Source organism: Scyliorhinus torazame, chromosome 14 (genome assembly GCF_047496885.1).
Source record: "Scyliorhinus torazame isolate Kashiwa2021f chromosome 14, sScyTor2.1, whole genome shotgun sequence".
NCBI lineage: Eukaryota > Metazoa > Chordata > Chondrichthyes > Carcharhiniformes > Scyliorhinidae > Scyliorhinus > Scyliorhinus torazame.
The window spans coordinates 167798331-167818243 of record NC_092720.1 but is presented as its reverse complement, the minus strand read 5'-3'; the positions used below and the strand labels follow the sequence as shown (position 1 = coordinate 167818243).

The following is a 19913-nucleotide window of genomic DNA, read 5'->3' as shown; positions in this document are numbered from 1 at the left end:
ACGGAGTGACTCACTGACCGGGGGTTGGAGTGACTCACTGACCGGGGGACGGAGTGACTCACTGACCGGGGGACGGAGTGACTGTCTGACCGGGGTCCAGAGTGACTCACTGACCGGGGGACGGAGTGACTCACTGACCGGGGGACGGAGTGACTCACTGACCGTGGTCTGGAGTGACTCACTGACCGGGGTCCGGAGTGAATCACTGACCGGGGCCCGGAGTGACTCACTGACCGGGGGATGGAGTGACTCACTGACCGGGGCATGGAGTGACTCACTGACCGGGGGACGGAGTGACTCACTGACCGGGGGACGGAGTGACTCACTGACCGGGGGACAGAGTGACTCACTGACCGGGGGACGGAGTGACTCACTGACCGGGGGATGGAGTGACTCACTGACCGGGGGATGGAGTGACTCACTGACTGGGGTCCGGACTGACTCTCTGACCGGGGGATGGAGTAACTCACAGACCAGGGGACGGAGTGACTCACTGACCGGGGGATGGAGTGACTCACTGACCGGGGTCCGGAGTGACTCACTGACCGGGGTCCGGAGTGACTCACTGACCGGGGTCCGGAGTGACTCACTGACCGGGGTCCGGAGTGACTCACTGACCGGGGCCTGGAGGGACTCACTGACCGGGGGATGGAGTGACTCACTGCCAAGGGACGGAGTGACTCACTGACCGGGGGATGGAGTGACTCACTGACTGGGGGACGGAGTGACTCACTGACTGGGGGACGGAGTGACTCACTGACTGGGGGACGGAGTGACTCACTGACCGGGGGACGGAGTGACTCACTGACCGGGGGATGGAGTGACTCACTGACCGGGGGATGGAGTGATTCACTGACCGGGGGATGGAGTGACTCACTGACCGGGGGTCGGAGTGACTCACTGACCGGGGACGGAGTGACTCTCTGACCAGGGGACGGAGTGACTCGCTGACCGGGGGATGGAGTTACTCACTGACCGGGGGACGGAGTAACACTCTGACCGGGGGACGGAGTGACACTCTGACCGGGGGACGGAGTGACTCACTGACCGGGGTCCGGAGTGATTCACTGACCGGGGGATGGAGTGACTTACTGACCGGGGGATGGAGTGACTCACTGACTGGGGTCCGTAGTGACTCACTGACCGGGGTCCGGAGTGATTCACTGACCGGGGGATGGAGTGACTTACTGACCGGGGGATGGAGTGACTCACTGACCGGGGTCCGGAGTGATTCACTGACCGGGGGATGGAGTGACTCACTGACCGGGGCCCGGAGTGACTCACTGACAGGGGGTCGGAGTGACTCACTGACCGGGGGATGGAGTGACTCACTGACCGGGGTATGGAGTGACTCACTGACCCGGGTCAGGAGTGACTCACTGACCGGGTTCCGGAGTGACTCACTGACCGGAGTCCGGGGTGCCTCACTGACCGGGGGATGGAGTGACTCACTGACTGGGCGATGGAGTGACTCACTGACCGGGTTCCGGAGTGACTCACTGACCGGGGTCCGGAGTGACTCACTGACCCGGGTCCGGAGTGACTCACTGACCGGAGAATGGAGTGACTCACTGACCGGGGGACGGAGTGACTCACTGACCGGGGGACGGAGTGACTCACTGACCGGGGGATGGAGTGACTTACTGACCGGGGGATGGAGTGACTCACTGACCGGGGTCCGGAGTGATTCACTGACCGGGGGATGGAGTGACTCACTGACCGGGGCCCGGAGTGACTCACTGACAGGGGGTCGGAGTGACTCACTGACCGGGGGATGGAGTGACTCACTGACCGGGGTATGGAGTGACTCACTGACCCGGGTCAGGAGTGACTCACTGACCGGGTTCCGGAGTGACTCACTGACCGGAGTCCGGGGTGCCTCACTGACCGGGGGATGGAGTGACTCACTGACTGGGCGATGGAGTGACTCACTGACCGGGTTCCGGAGTGACTCACTGACCGGGGTCCGGAGTGACTCACTGACCCGGGTCCGGAGTGACTCACTGACCGGAGAATGGAGTGACTCACTGACCGGGGGACGGAGTGACTCACTGACCGGGGGACGGAGTGACTCACTGACCGGGGTCCGGAGTGACTCACTGACCGGGGTCCAGACTGACTCACTGACCAGGGGATGGATTGACTCACTGACCGGGGTCCGGAGTGATTCATTGACCGAGGTCCGGAGTGACTCACTGACCGGGGTCTGGAGTGACTCACTGACTGGCGTCCGGTGTGATTCATTGACCGGGGTCCGGAGTGACTCACTGACCGGGGGATGGAGTGACTGACTGACCGGGGTCTGGAGTGACTCACTGACCGGGGTCCGGAGTGACACACTGACCGGGGTCCGGAGTGAATCATTGACCTGGGTCCGGAGTGACTCTCTGAAAGGGGGACGGAGTGACTCACTGACTGGGGGATGGAGTGACTCACTGACCGGGGTCCGGAGTGACTCATTGACCGGTGGACGGAGTGACTCACTGACCGGGGATGGAGTAACTCACTGACCGTTGTCCGGAGTGACTCACTGACCGGGGGATGGAGTGACTCACTGACCGGGGGATGGAGTGACTCACTGACCGGGGGTGGAGTGATTCACTGACCGGGGGATGGAGTGACTCACTGACCGGGGGTCGGAGTGACTCACTGACCGGGGTCCGGAGTGACTCTCTGACCGGGGGACGGAGTGACTCACTGACCGGGGTCCGGAGTGACTCACTGACCGGGGTCCGGAGTGATTCACTGACCGGGGGATGGAGTGACTCACTGACCGGGGGTCGGAGTGACTCACTGACCGGGGTCCGGAGTGACTCTCTGAAAGGGGGACGGAGTGACTCACTGACCGGGTGATGGAGTGACTCACTGACCGGGGTCCGGAGTGACTCACTGACCGGGGGATGGAGTGACTCACTGACCGGGGGATGGAGTGACTCACTGACCGGGGGATGGAGTGACTCACTGACCGGGGGATGGAGTGACTCACTGACCGGGGGATGGAGTGACTCACTGACCGGGGTCCGGAGTGAATCACTGACCGGGGCCCGGAGTGACTCACTGACCGGGGGACGGAGTGACTCACTGACCGGGGGACGGAGTGACTCACTGACCGGGGGACGGAGTGACTGTCTGACCGGGGTCCAGAGTGACTCACTGACCGGGGGACGGAGTGACTCACTGACCGGGGGACGGAGTGACTCACTGACCGTGGTCTGGAGTGACTCACTGACCGGGGTCCGGAGTGAATCACTGACCGGGGCCCGGAGTGACTCATTGACCGGGGGATGGAGTGATTCACTGACCGGGGCACGGAGTGACTCACTGACCGGGGGACGGAGTGACTCACTGACCGGGGGACGGAGTGACTCACTGACCGGGGGACAGAGTGACTCACTGACCGGGGGTCGGAGTGACTCACTGACCGGGGGTCGGAGTGACTCACTGACCGGTGGTCGGAGTGACTCACTGACCGGGGGTCGGAGTGACTCACTGACCGGGGGTCGGAGTGACTCACTGACCGGGGGTCGGAGTGACTCACTGACCGGGGGACGGAGTGACTCACTGACCGGGGGACTGAGTGACTCACTGACCGGGGGATGGAGTGACTCACTGATCGGGGGATGGAGTGACTCACTGACCGGGGGACGGAGTGACTCATTGACCGGGGGACGGAGTGACTCACTGACCGGGGGATGGAGTGACTCACTGACCGGGGGATGGAGTGACTCACTGACCGGGGGATGGAGTGACTCACTGACCGGGGTCCGGAGTGACTCACTGACCGGGGGATGGAGTGACTCACTGACCGGGGGATGGAGTGACTCACTGACCGGGGGATGGAGTGACTCACTGACCGGGGGATGGAGTGACTCACTGACCGGGGGATGGAGTGACTCACTGACCGGGGGATGGAGTGACTCACTGACCGGCGTCCGGAGTGACTCACTGACCGGGGTCCGGAGTGACTCACTGACCGGGGTCCGGAGTGACTCACTGACCGGGGTCCGGAGTGACTCACTGACCGGGGTCCGGAGTGACTCACTGACCGGGGGATGGAGTGACTCACTGATCGGTGTCCGGAGTGACTCACTGAGCGGGGCCCGGTGTGACTCACTGACCGTGGTCCGAAGTGACTCACTGACCGGGGTCCGGAGTGACTCTCTGACCGGGGGACGGAGTGACTCACTGACCGGGGGATGGAGTGACTCACTGACCGGGGGATGGAGTGACTCACTGACTGGGGTCCGGACTGACTCTCTGACCGGGGGATGGAGTAACTCACAGACCAGGGGACGGAGTGACTCACTGACCGGGGGATGGAGTGACTCACTGACCGGGGTCCGGAGTGACTCACTGACCGGGGTCCGGAGTGACTCACTGACCGGGGTCCGGAGTGACTCACTGACCGGGGCCTGGAGTGACTCACTGACCGGGGGATGGAGTGACTCACTGCCAAGGGACGGAGTGACTCACTGACCGGGGGATGGAGTGACTCACTGACTGGGGGACGGAGTGACTCACTGACCGGGGGACGGAGTGACTCACTGACCGGGGGACGGAGTGACTCACTGACCGGGGGATGGAGTGACTCACTGACCGGGGGATGGAGTGATTCACTGACCGGGGGATGGAGTGACTCACTGACCGGGGGTCGGAGTGACTCACTGACCGGGGACGGAGTGACTCTCTGACCAGGGGACGGAGTGACTCGCTGACCGGGGGATGGAGTTACTCACTGACCGGGGGACGGAGTAACACTCTGACCGGGGGACGGAGTGACACTCTGACCGGGGGATGGAGTGACTCACTGACCCGGGTCAGGAGTGACTCACTGACCGGGTTCCGGAGTGACTCACTGACCGGAGTCCGGGGTGCCTCACTGAGCGGGGGACGGAGTGACTCACTGACCGGGGGATGGAGTGACTCACTGACCGGGGGATGGAGTGACTCACTGACCGGGGTCCGGAGTGACTCACTGACCGGGGTCCGGAGTGACTCACTGACCGGGGGATGGAGTGACTCACTGACCGGGGGATGGAGTGACTCACTGACCGGGGGATGGAGTGACTCACTGACCGGGGGATGGAGTGACTCACTGACCGGGGGATGGAGTGACTCACTGACCGGGGGATGGAGTGACTCACTGACCGGCGTCCGGAGTGACTCACTGACCGGGGTCCGGAGTGACTCACTGACCGGGGTCCGGAGTGACTCACTGACCGGGGTCCGGAGTGACTCACTGACCGGGGGATGGAGTGACTCACTGATCGGTGTCCGGAGTGACTCACTGAGCGGGGCCCGGTGTGACTCACTGACCGTGGTCCGAAGTGACTCACTGACCGGGGTCCGGAGTGACTCTCTGACCGGGGGACGGAGTGACTCACTGACCGGGGGACGGAGTGACACTCTGACCGGGGGACGGAGTGACTCACTGACCGGGGGATGGAGTGACTCACTGACCGGGGGATGGAGTGACTCACTGACCGGGGGATGGAGTGATTCACTGACCGGGGGACGGAGTGACTCTCTGACCGGGGGACGGAGTGACTCTCTGACCGGGGGACGGAGTGACTCACTGACCGGGGGACGGAGTGACACTCTGACCGGGGGACGGAGTGACTCACTGACCGGGGGACGGAGTGACTCACTGACCGGGGGATGGAGTGACTCACTGACCGGGGGATGGAGTGATTCACTGACCGGGGGATGGAGTGACTCACTGACCGGGGGTCGGAGTGACTCACTGACCGGGGACGGAGTGACTCTCTGACCGGGGGATGGAGTGACTCACTGACCGGGGGACGGAGTGACTCACTGACAGGGGGATGGAGTCACTCACTGACCGGGGGATGGAGTGACTCACTGACAGGGGGATGGAGTGATTCACTGACCGGGGGATGGAGTGACTCACTGACAGGGGGTCGGAGTGACTCACTGACCGGGGGATGGAGTGATTCACTGACCGGGGGATGGAGTGACTCACTGACCGGGGTCCAGAGTGACTCACTGACCGGGGTCCAGAGTGACTCACTGACCGGGGTCCAGAGTGACTCACTGACCGGGGGACGGAGTGACTGTCTGACCGGGGGACGGAGTGACTCACTGACCGGGGGACGGAGTGACTCACTGACCGGGGTCCGGAGTGAATCACTGACCGGGGCACGGAGTGACTCACTGACCGGGGGACGGAGTGACTCACTGACCGTGGTCTGGAGTGACTCACTGACCGGGGTCCGGAGTGACTCACTGACCGGGGCCCGGAGTGACTCACTGACCGGGGGATGGAGTGACTCACTGACCGGGGGATGGAGTGATTCATTGACCGGGGGACGGAGTGACTCTCTGACCGGGGGACGGAGTGACTCTCTGACCGGGGGACGGAGTGACTCACTGACCGGGGGACGGAGTGACACTCTGACCGAGGGACGGAGTGACTCACTGACCGGGGGACGGAGTGACTCACTGACCGGGGGATGGAGTGACTCACTGACCGGGGGATGGAGTGATTCACTGACCGGGGGATGGAGTGACTCACTGACCGGGGGTCGGAGTGACTCACTGACCGGGGACGGAGTGACTCTCTGACCGGGGGATGGAGAGACTCACTGACCGGGGGACGGAGTGACTCTCTGACCGGGGGACGGAGTGACTCACTGACCGGGGGATGGAGTGACTCACTGACCGGGGGATGGAGTGACTCACTGACTGGGGTCCGGACTGACTCTCTGACCGGGGGATGGAGTAACTCACAGACCAGGGGACGGAGTGACTCACTGACCGGGGGATGGAGTGACTCACTGACCGGGGTCCGGAGTGACTCACTGACCGGGGTCCGGAGTGACTCACTGACCGGGGTCCGGAGTGACTCACTGACCGGGGCCTGGAGTGACTCACTGACCGGGGGATGGAGTGACTCACTGCCAAGGGACGGAGTGACTCACTGACCGGGGGATGGAGTGACTCACTGACTGGGGGACGGAGTGACTCACTGACTGGGGGACGGAGTGACTCACTGACCGGGGGACGGAGTGACTCACTGACCGGGGGATGGAGTGACTCACTGACCGGGGGATGGAGTGATTCACTGACCGGGGGATGGAGTGACTCACTGACCGGGGGTCGGAGTGACTCACTGACCGGGGACGGAGTGACTCTCTGACCAGGGGACGGAGTGACTCGCTGACCGGGGGATGGAGTTACTCACTGACCGGGGGACGGAGTAACACTCTGACCGGGGGACGGAGTGACACTCTGACCGGGGGATGGAGTGACTCACTGACCCGGGTCAGGAGTGACTCACTGACCGGGTTCCGGAGTGACTCACTGACCGGAGTCCGGGGTGCCTCACTGAGCGGGGGACGGAGTGACTCACTGACCGGGGGATGGAGTGACTCACTGACCGGGGGATGGAGTGACTCACTGACCGGGGTCCGGAGTGACTCACTGACCGGGGTCCGGAGTGACTCACTGACCGGGGGATGGAGTGACTCACTGACCGGGGGATGGAGTGACTCACTGACCGGGGGATGGAGTGACTCACTGACCGGGGGATGGAGTGACTCACTGACCGGGGGATGGAGTGACTCACTGACCGGGGGATGGAGTGACTCACTGACCGGCGTCCGGAGTGACTCACTGACCGGGGTCCGGAGTGACTCACTGACCGGGGTCCGGAGTGACTCACTGACCGGGGTCCGGAGTGACTCACTGACCGGGGGATGGAGTGACTCACTGATCGGTGTCCGGAGTGACTCACTGAGCGGGGCCCGGTGTGACTCACTGACCGTGGTCCGAAGTGACTCACTGACCGGGGTCCGGAGTGACTCTCTGACCGGGGACGGAGTGACTCACTGACCGGGGGACGGAGTGACACTCTGACCGGGGGACGGAGTGACTCACTGACCGGGGGATGGAGTGACTCACTGACCGGGGGATGGAGTGACTCACTGACCGGGGGATGGAGTGATTCACTGACCGGGGGACGGAGTGACTCTCTGACCGGGGGACGGAGTGACTCTCTGACCGGGGGACGGAGTGACTCACTAACCGGGGGACGGAGTGACACTCTGACCGGGGGACGGAGTGACTCACTGACCGGGGGACGGAGTGACTCACTGACCGGGGGATGGAGTGACTCACTGACCGGGGGATGGAGTGATTCACTGACCGGGGGATGGAGTGACTCACTGACCGGGGGTCGGAGTGACTCACTGACCGGGGACGGAGTGACTCTCTGATCGGGGGATGGAGTGACTCACTGACCGGGGGACGGAGTGACTCACTGACAGGGGGATGGAGTCACTCACTGACCGGGGGATGGAGTGACTCACTGACAGGGGGATGGAGTGATTCACTGACCGGGGGATGGAGTGACTCACTGACAGGGGGTCGGAGTGACTCACTGACCGGGGGATGGAGTGATTCACTGACCGGGGGATGGAGTGACTCACTGACCGGGGTCCAGAGTGACTCACTGACCGGGGTCCAGAGTGACTCACTGACCGGGGTCCAGAGTGACTCACTGACCGGGGGACGGAGTGACTGTCTGACCGGGGGACGGAGTGACTCACTGACCGGGGGACGGAGTGACTCACTGACCGGGGTCCGGAGTGAATCACTGACCGGGGCACGGAGTGACTCACTGACCGGGGGTTGGAGTGGCTCACTGACCGGGGGACGGAGTGACTCACTGACCGGGGGACGGAGTGACTGTCTGACCGGGGTCCAGAGTGACTCACTGACCGGGGGACGGAGTGACTCACTGACCGGGGGACGGAGTGACTCACTGACCGTGGTCTGGAGTGACTCACTGACCGGGGTCCGGAGTGACTCACTGACCGGGGCCCGGAGTGACTCACTGACCGGGGGATGGAGTGACTCACTGACCGGGGGATGGAGTGATTCATTGACCGGGGGACGGAGTGACTCTCTGACCGGGGGACGGAGTGACTCTCTGACCGGGGGACGGAGTGACTCACTGACCGGGGGACGGAGTGACACTCTGACCGAGGGACGGAGTGACTCACTGACCGGGGGACGGAGTGACTCACTGACCGGGGGATGGAGTGACTCACTGACCGGGGGATGGAGTGATTCACTGACCGGGGGATGGAGTGACTCACTGACCGGGGGTCGGAGTGACTCACTGACCGGGGACGGAGTGACTCTCTGACCGGGGGATGGAGAGACTCACTGACCGGGGGACGGAGTGACTCACTGACAGGGGGACGGAGTGACTCACTGACCGGGGGATGGAGTGACTCACTGACAGGGGGATGGAGTGATTCACTGACCGGGGGATGGAGTGACTCACTGACAGGGGGTCGGAGTGACTCACTGACCGGGGGATGGAGTGATTCACTGACCGGGGGATGGAGTGACTCACTGACCGGGGTCCAGAGTGACTCACTGACCGGGGTCCAGAGTGACTCACTGACCGGGGGACGGAGTGACTGTCTGACCGGGGGACGGAGTGACTCACTGACCGGGGGACGGAGTGACTCACTGACCGGGGTCCGGAGTGAATCACTGACCGGGGCACGGAGTGACTCACTGACCGGGGGTTGGAGTGACACACTGACCGGGGGACGGAGTGACTCACTGACCGGGGGACGGAGTGACTGTCTGACCGGGGTCCAGAGTGACTCACTGACCGGGGGACGGAGTGACTCACTGACCGGGGGACGGAGTGACTCACTGACCGTGGTCTGGAGTGACTCACTGACCGTGGTCTGGAGTGACTCACTGACCGGGGTCCGGAGTGAATCACTGACCGGGGCCCGGAGTGACTCACTGACCGGGGGATGGAGTGACTCACTGACCGGGGCATGGAGTGACTCACTGACCGGGGGACGGAGTGACTCACTGACCGGGGGACGGAGTGACTCACTGACCGGGGGACAGAGTGACTCACTGACCGGGGGACAGAGTGACTCACTGACCGGGGGTCGGAGTGACTCACTGACCGGGGGTCGGAGTGACTCACTGACCGGGGGTCGGAGTGACTCACTGACCAGGGGTCGGAGTGACTCACTGACCGGGGGTCGGAGTGACTCACTGACCGGGGGACGGAGTGACTCACTGACCGGGGGACGGAGTGACTCACTGACCGGGGGATGGAGTGACTCACTGACCGGGGGACGGAGTGACTCACTGACCGGGGTCCGGAGTGACTCACTGATCGGGGGACGGAGTGACTCTCTGACCGGGGGATGGAGTGACTCACTGACCGGGGGATGGAGTGACTCACTGACCGGGGGACGGAGTGACTCACTGACCGGGGGACTGAGTGACTCACTGACCGGGGGATGGAGTGACTCACTGATCGGGGGATGGAGTGACTCACTGACCGGGGGACGGAGTGACTCATTGACCGGGGGACGGAGTGATTCACTGACCGGGGGATGGAGTGACTCACTGACCGGGGTCCGGAGTGACTCACTGACCGGGGGATGGAGTGACTCACTGACCGGGGGATGGAGTGACTCACTGACCGGGGGATGGAGTGACTCACTGACCGGGGGATGGAGTGACTCACTGACCGGGGGATGGAGTGACTCACTGACCGGGGGATGGAGTGACTCACTGACCGGCGTCCGGAGTGACTCACTGACCGGGGTCCGGAGTGACTCACTGACCGGGGTCCGGAGTGACTCACTGACCGGGGTCCGGAGTGACTCACTGACCGGGTGATGGAGTGACTCACTGATCGGTGTCCGGAGTGACTCACTGAGCGGGGCCCGGTGTGACTCACTGACCGTGGTCCGAAGTGACTCACTGACCGGGGTCCGGAGTGACTCTCTGACCGTGGGACGGAGTGACTCACTGACCGGGGGACGGAGTGACTCACTGACCGGGGGATGGAGTGACTCACTGACCGGGGGATGGAGTGACTCACTGACTGCGGTCCGGACTGACTCTCTGACCGGGGGATGGAGTAACTCACAGACCAGGGGACGGAGTGACTCACTGACCGGGGGATGGAGTGACTCACTGACCGGGGGATGGAGTGACTCACTGACCGGGGTCCGGAGTGACTCACTGACCGGGGTCCGGAGTGACTCACTGACCGGGGTCCGTAGTGACTCACTGACCGGGGCCTGGAGTGACTCACTGACCGGGGGATGGAGTGACTCACTGCCAAGGGACGGAGTGACTCACTGACCGGGGGATGGAGTGACTCACTGACTGGGGGACGGAGTGACTCACTGACTGGGGGACGGAGTGACTCACTGACTGGGGGACGGAGTGACTCACTGACTGGGGGACGGAGTGACTCACTGACCGGGGGACGGAGTGACTCACTGACCGGGGGATGGAGTGACTCACTGACCGGGGGATGGAGTGACTCACTGACCGGGGGATGGAGTGATTCACTGACCGGGGGATGGAGTGACTCACTGACTGGGGGTCGGAGTGACTCACTGACCGGGGACGGAGTGACTCTCTGACCAGGGGACGGAGTGACTCGCTGACCGGGGGATGGAGTTACTCACTGACCGGGGGACGGAGTAACACTCTGACCGGGGGACGGAGTGACACTCTGACCGGGGGACGGAGTGACTCACTGACCGGGGTCCGGAGTGATTCACTGACCGGGGGATGGAGTGACTTACTGACCGGGGGATGGAGTGACTCACTGACTGGGGTCCGTAGTGACTCACTGACTGGGGTCCGGAGTGATTCACTGACCGGGGGATGGAGTGACTTACTGACCGGGGGATGGAGTGACTCACTGACCGGGGTCCGGAGTGATTCACTGACCGGGGGATGGAGTGACTCACTGACCGGGGCCCGGAGTGACTCACTGACAGGGGGTCGGAGTGACTCACTGACCGGGGGATGGAGTGACTCACTGACCGGGGTATGGAGTGACTCACTGACCCGGGTCAGGAGTGACTCACTGACCGGGTTCCGGAGTGACTCACTGACCGGAGTCCGGGGTGCCTCACTGACCGGGGGATGGAGTGACTCACTGACTGGGCGATGGAGTGACTCACTGACCGGGTTCCGGAGTGACTCACTGACCGGGGTCCGGAGTGACTCACTGACCCGGGTCCGGAGTGACTCACTGACCGGAGAATGGAGTGACTCACTGACCGGGGGACGGAGTGACTCACTGACCGGGGGACGGAGTGACTCACTGACCGGGATCCGGAGTGACTCACTGACCGGGGTCCAGACTGACTCACTGACCAGGGGATGGATTGACTCACTGACCGGGGTCCGGAGTGATTCATTGACCGAGGTCCGGAGTGACTCACTGACCGGGGTCTGGAGTGACTCACTGACAGGCGTCCGGTGTGATTCATTGACTGGGGTCCGGAGTGACTCACTGACCGGGGGATGGAGTGACTGACTGACCAAGGTCTGGAGTGACTCACTGACCGGGGTCCGGAGTGACACACTGACCGGGGTCCGGAGTGAATCATTGACCTGGGTCCGGAGTGACTCTCTGAAAGGGGGACGGAGTGACTCACTGACTGGGGGATGGAGTGACTCACTGACCGGGGTCCGGAGTGACTCATTGACCGGTGGACGGAGTGACTCACTGACCGGGGATGGAGTAACTCACTGACCGTTGTCCGGAGTGACTCACTGACCGGGGGATGGAGTGACTCACTGAACGGGGGATGGAGTGACTCACTGACCGGGGGGTGGAGTGATTCACTGACCGGGGGATGGAGTGACTCACTGCCCGGGGGTCGGAGTGACTCACTGACCGGGGTCCGGAGTGACTCTCTGACCGGGGGACGGAGTGACTCACTGACCGGGGTCCGGAGTGACTCACTGACCGGGGTCCGGAGTGATTCACTGACCGGGGGATGGAGTGACTCACTGACCGGGGGTCGGAGTGACTCACTGACCGGGGGTCGGAGTGACTCACTGACCGGGGTCCGGAGTGACTCTCTGAAAGGGGGACGGAGTGACTCACTGACCGGGTGATGGAGTGACTCACTGACCGGGGTCCGGAGTGACTCACTGACCGGGGGATGGAGTGACTCACTGACCAGGGGATGGAGTGACTCACTGACCGGGGGATGGAGTGACTCACTGACCGAGGGATGGAGTGACTCACTGACCGGGGTCCGGAGTGAATCACTGACCGGGGCCCGGAGTGACTCACTGACCGGGGGACGGAGTGACTCACTGACCGGGGGACGGAGTGACTCACTGACCGGGGGACGGAGTGACTGTCTGACCGGGGTCCAGAGTGACTCACTGACCGGGGGACGGAGTGACTCACTGACCGGGGGACGGAGTGACTCACTGACCGTGGTCTGGAGTGACTCACTGACCGGGGTCCGGAGTGAATCACTGACCGGGGCCCGGAGTGACTCACTGACCGGGGGATGGAGTGACTCACTGACCGGGGCATGGAGTGACTCACTGACCGGGGGACGGAGTGACTCACTGACCGGGGGACGGAGTGACTCACTGACCGGGGGACAGAGTGACTCACTGACCGGGGGTCGGAGTGACTCACTGACCGGGGGTCGGAGTGACTCACTGACCGGGGGTCGGAGTGACTCACTGACCGGGGGTCGGAGTGACTCACTGACCGGGGGTCGGAGTGACTCACTGACCGGGGGTCGGAGTGACTCACTGACCGGGGGACGGAGTGACTCACTGACCGGGGGACTGAGTGACTCACTGACCGGGGGATGGAGTGACTCACTGATCGGGGGATGGAGTGACTCACTGACCGGGGGACGGAGTGACTCATTGACCGGGGGATGGAGTGACTCACTGACCGGGGGATGGAGTGACTCACTGACCGGGGGATGGAGTGACTCACTAACCGGGGTCCGGAGTGACTCACTGACCGGGGTCCGGAGTGACTCACTGACCGGGGGATGGAGTGACTCACTGACCGGGGGATGGAGTGACTCACTGACCGGGGGATGGAGTGACTCACTGACCGGGGGATGGAGTGACTCACTGACCGGGGGATGGAGTGACTCACTGACCGGCGTCCGGAGTGACTCACTGACCGGGGTCCGGAGTGACTCACTGACCGGGGTCCGGAGTGACTCACTGACCGGGGTCCGGAGTGACTCACTGACCGGGGGATGGAGTGACTCACTGATCGGTGTCCGGAGTGACTCACTGAGCGGGGCCCGGTGTGACTCACTGACCGTGGTCCGAAGTGACTCACTGACCGGGGTCCGGAGTGACTCACTGACCGGGGCCTGGAGTGACTCACTGACCGGGGGATGGAGTGACTCACTGCCAAGGGACGGAGTGACTCACTGACCGGGGGATGGAGTGACTCACTGACTGGGGGACGGAGTGACTCACTGACTGGGGGACGGAGTGACTCACTGACCGGGGGATGGAGTGACTCACTGACCGGGGGATGGAGTGACTCACTGACCGGGGGATGGAGTGATTCACTGACCGGGGGATGGAGTGACTCACTGACCGGGGGTCGGAGTGACTCACTGACCGGGGACGGAGTAACACTCTGACCGGGGGACGGAGTGACACTCTGACCGGGGGATGGAGTGACTCACTGACCCGGGTCAGGAGTGACTCACTGACCGGGTTCCGGAGTGACTCACTGACCGGAGTCCGGGGTGCCTCACTGACCGGGGGATGGAGTGACTCACTGACTGGGCGATGGAGTGACTCACTGACCGGGTTCCGGAGTGACTCACTGACCGGGGTCCGGAGTGACTCACTGACCCGGGTCCGGAGTGACTCACTGACCGGAGAATGGAGTGACTCACTGACCGGGGGACGGAGTGACTCACTGACCGGGGGACGGAGTGACTCACTGACCGGGGGACGGAGTGACTCACTGATCGGGGGACGGAGTGACTCACTGACCGGGGTCCGGAGTGACTCACTGACCGGGGTCCAGACTGACTCACTGACCAGGGGATGGAGTGACTCACTGACCGGGGTCCGGAGTGATTCATTGACCGAGGTCCGGAGTGACTCACTGACCGGGGTCTGGAGTGACTCACTGACTGGCGTCCGGTGTGATTCATTGACCGGGGTCCGGAGTGACTCACTGACCGGGGGATGGAGTGACTGACTGACCGGGGTCTGGAGTGACTCACTGACCGGGGTCCGGAGTGACACACTGACCGAGGTCCGGAGTGAATCATTGACCTGGGTCCGGAGTGACTCTCTGAAAGGGGGACGGAGTGACTCACTGACTGGGGGATGGAGTGACTCACTGACCGGGGTCCGGAGTGACTCATTGACCGGTGGACGGAGTGACTCACTGACCGGGGATGGAGTGACTCACTGACCGTTGTCCGGAGTGACTCACTGACCGGGGGATGGAGTGACTCACTGACCGGGGGATGGAGTGACTCACTGACCGGGGGATGGAGTGACTCACTGACCGGGGGGTGGAGTGATTCACTGACCGGGGGATGGAGTGACTCACTGACCGGGGGTCGGAGTGACTCACTGACCGGGGTCCGGAGTGACTCTCTGACCGGGGGACGGAGTGACTCACTGACCGGGGTCCGGAGTGATTCACTGACCGGGGGATGGAGTGACTCACTGACCGGGGGTCGGAGTGACTCACTGACCGGGGTCCGGAGTGACTCTCTGAAAGGGGGACGGAGTGACTCACTGACCGGGGTCTGGAGTGACTCACTGACAGGCGTCCGGTGTGATTCATTGACTGGGGTCCGGAGTGACTCACTGACCGGGGGATGGAGTGACTGACTGACCAAGGTCTGGAGTGACTCACTGACCGGGGTCCGGAGTGACACACTGACCGGGGTCCGGAGTGAATCATTGACCTGGGTCCGGAGTGACTCTCTGAAAGGGGGACGGAGTGACTCACTGACTGGGGGATGGAGTGACTCACTGACCGGGGTCCGGAGTGACTCATTGACCGGTGGACGGAGTGACTCACTGACCGGGGATGGAGTAACTCACTGACCGTTGTCCGGAGTGACTCACTGACCGGGGGATGGAGTGACTCACTGACCGGGGGATGGAGTGACTCACTGACCGGGGGGTGGAGTGATTCACTGACCGGGGGATGGAGTGACTCACTGCCCGGGGGTCGGAGTGACTCACTGACCGGGGTCCGGAGTGACTCTCTGACCGGGGGACGGAGTGACTCACTGACCGGGGTCCGGAGTGACTCACTGACCGGGGTCCGGAGTGATTCACTGACCGGGGGATGGAGTGACTCACTGACCGGGGGTCGGAGTGACTCACTGACCGGGGGTCGGAGTGACTCACTGACCGGGGTCCGGAGTGACTCTCTGAAAGGGGGACGGAGTGACTCACTGACCGGGTGATGGAGTGACTCACTGACCGGGGTCCGGAGTGACTCACTGACCGGGGGATGGAGTGACTCACTGACCGGGGGATGGAGTGACTCACTGACCGGGGGATGGAGTGACTCACTGACCGAGGGATGGAGTGACTCACTGACCGGGGTCCGGAGTGAATCACTGACCGGGGCCCGGAGTGACTCACTGACCGGGGGACGGAGTGACTCACTGACCGGGGGACGGAGTGACTCACTGACCGGGGGACGGAGTGACTGTCTGACCGGGGTCCAGAGTGACTCACTGACCGGGGGACGGAGTGACTCACTGACCGGGGGACGGAGTGACTCACTGACCGTGGTCTGGAGTGACTCACTGACCGGGGTCCGGAGTGAATCACTGACCGGGGCCCGGAGTGACTCACTGACCGGGGGATGGAGTGACTCACTGACCGGGGCATGGAGTGACTCACTGACCGGGGGACGGAGTGACTCACTGACCGGGGGACGGAGTGACTCACTGACCGGGGGACAGAGTGACTCACTGACCGGGGGTCGGAGTGACTCACTGACCGGGGGTCGGAGTGACTCACTGACCGGGGGTCGGAGTGACTCACTGACCGGGGGTCGGAGTGACTCACTGACCGGGGGTCGGAGTGACTCACTGACCGGGGGTCGGAGTGACTCACTGACCGGGGGACGGAGTGACTCACTGACCGGGGGACTGAGTGACTCACTGACCGGGGGATGGAGTGACTCACTGATCGGGGGATGGAGTGACTCACTGACCGGGGGACGGAGTGACTCATTGACCGGGGGATGGAGTGACTCACTGACCGGGGGATGGAGTGACTCACTGACCGGGGGATGGAGTGACTCACTAACCGGGGTCCGGAGTGACTCACTGACCGGGGTCCGGAGTGACTCACTGACCGGGGGATGGAGTGACTCACTGACCGGGGGATGGAGTGACTCACTGACCGGGGGATGGAGTGACTCACTGACCGGGGGATGGAGTGACTCACTGACCGGGGGATGGAGTGACTCACTGACCGGCGTCCGGAGTGACTCACTGACCGGGGTCCGGAGTGACTCACTGACCGGGGTCCGGAGTGACTCACTGACCGGGGTCCGGAGTGACTCACTGACCGGGGGATGGAGTGACTCACTGATCGGTGTCCGGAGTGACTCACTGAGCGGGGCCCGGTGTGACTCACTGACCGTGGTCCGAAGTGACTCACTGACCGGGGTCCGGAGTGACTCACTGACCGGGGCCTGGAGTGACTCACTGACCGGGGGATGGAGTGACTCACTGCCAAGGGACGGAGTGACTCACTGACCGGGGGATGGAGTGACTCACTGACTGGGGGACGGAGTGACTCACTGACTGGGGGACGGAGTGACTCACTGACCGGGGGACGGAGTGACTCACTGACCGGGGGATGGAGTGACTCACTGACCGGGGGATGGAGTGATTCACTGACCGGGGGATGGAGTGACTCACTGACCGGGGGTCGGAGTGACTCACTGACCGGGGACGGAGTAACACTCTGACCGGGGGACGGAGTGACACTCTGACCGGGGGATGGAGTGACTCACTGACCCGGGTCAGGAGTGACTCACTGACCGGGTTCCGGAGTGACTCACTGACCGGAGTCCGGGGTGCCTCACTGACCGGGGGATGGAGTGACTCACTGACTGGGCGATGGAGTGACTCACTGACCGGGTTCCGGAGTGACTCACTGACCGGGGTCCGGAGTGACTCACTGACCCGGGTCCGGAGTGACTCACTGACCGGAGAATGGAGTGACTCACTGACCGGGGGACGGAGTGACTCACTGACCGGGGGACGGAGTGACTCACTGACCGGGGGACGGAGTGACTCACTGATCGGGGGACGGAGTGACTCACTGACCGGGGTCCGGAGTGACTCACTGACCGGGGTCCAGACTGACTCACTGACCAGGGGATGGAGTGACTCACTGACCGGGGTCCGGAGTGATTCATTGACCGAGGTCCGGAGTGACTCACTGACCGGGGTCTGGAGTGACTCACTGACTGGCGTCCGGTGTGATTCATTGACCGGGGTCCGGAGTGACTCACTGACCGGGGGATGGAGTGACTGACTGACCGGGGTCTGGAGTGACTCACTGACCGGGGTCCGGAGTGACACACTGACCGAGGTCCGGAGTGAATCATTGACCTGGGTCCGGAGTGACTCTCTGAAAGGGGGACGGAGTGACTCACTGACTGGGGGATGGAGTGACTCACTGACCGGGGTCCGGAGTGACTCATTGACCGGTGGACGGAGTGACTCACTGACCGGGGATGGAGTGACTCACTGACCGTTGTCCGGAGTGACTCACTGACCGGGGGATGGAGTGACTCACTGACCGGGGGAAGGAGTGACTCACTGACCGGGGGATGGAGTGACTCACTGACCGGGGGGTGGAGTGATTCACTGACCGGGGGATGGAGTGACTCACTGACCGGGGGTCGGAGTGACTCACTGACCGGGGTCCGGAGTGACTCTCTGACCGGGGGACGGAGTGACTCACTGACCGGGGTCCGGAGTGATTCACTGACCGGGGGATGGAGTGACTCACTGACCGGGGGTCGGAGTGACTCACTGACCGGGGTCCGGAGTGACTCTCTGAAAGGGGGACGGAGTGACTCACTGACCGGGTGATGGAGTGACTCACTGACCGGGGTCCGGAGTGACTCACTGCCAAGGGACGGAGTGACTCACTGACCGGGGGATGGAGTGACTCACTGACCGGGGGATGGAGTGATTCACTGACCGGGGGATGGAGTGACTCACTGACCGGGGGTCGGAGTGACTCACTGACCGGGGACGGAGTGACTCTCTGACCGGGGGACGGAGTGACTCTCTGACCGGGGGACGGAGTGACTCACTGACCGGGGGACGGAGTGACACTCTGGCCGGGGGACGGAGTGACACTCTGACCGGGGGACGGAGTGACTCACTGACCGGGGTCCGGAGTGATTCACTGACCGGGGGATGGAGTGACTCACTGACAGGGGGTCTGGAGTGACTCACTGACCGGGGTCTGGAGTGACTCTCTGACCGGGGGACGGAGTGACTCACTGACCGGGGAATGGAGTGACTCACTGACCGGGGTCCGGAGTGACTCACTGACCGGGGCCCGCAGTGACTCACTGACCGGGGGATGGAGTGACTCACTTTCCGGGGGATGGAGTGACTCACTGACCGGGGGATGGAGTGACTCACTGACTGGGGTCCGGACTGACTCTCTGACCGGGGGATGGAGTAACTCACAGACCAGGGGACGGAGTGACTCACTGACCGGGGGATGGAGTGACTCACTGACCGGGGTCCGGAGTGATTCACTGACCGGGGGATGGAGTGACTCACTGACCGGGGGTCGGAGTGACTCACTGACCGGGGGTCGGAGTGACTCACTGACCGGGGGTCGGAGTGACTCACTGACTGGGGTCCGGACTGACTCTCTGACCGGGGGATGGAGTAACTAACAGACCAGGGGACGGAGTGACTCACTGGCCGGGGGATGGAGTGACTCACTGACTGGGGGATGGAGTGATTCACTGACCGGGGGATGGAGTGACTCACTGACCGGGGGTCGGAGTGACTCACTGACCGGGGACGGAGTGACTCTCTGAC

General features: G+C 63.4%; 1 protein-coding gene across 1 annotated transcript in view; it reads left to right on the top strand.

Annotated features, from left to right (window-relative positions):
- LOC140390197 (H-2 class II histocompatibility antigen, A-U alpha chain-like) overlaps positions 1-19913 on the top strand; it is a 203474-nt gene that overhangs the window by 72861 nt on the left and 110700 nt on the right. The window lies entirely within an intron of this gene.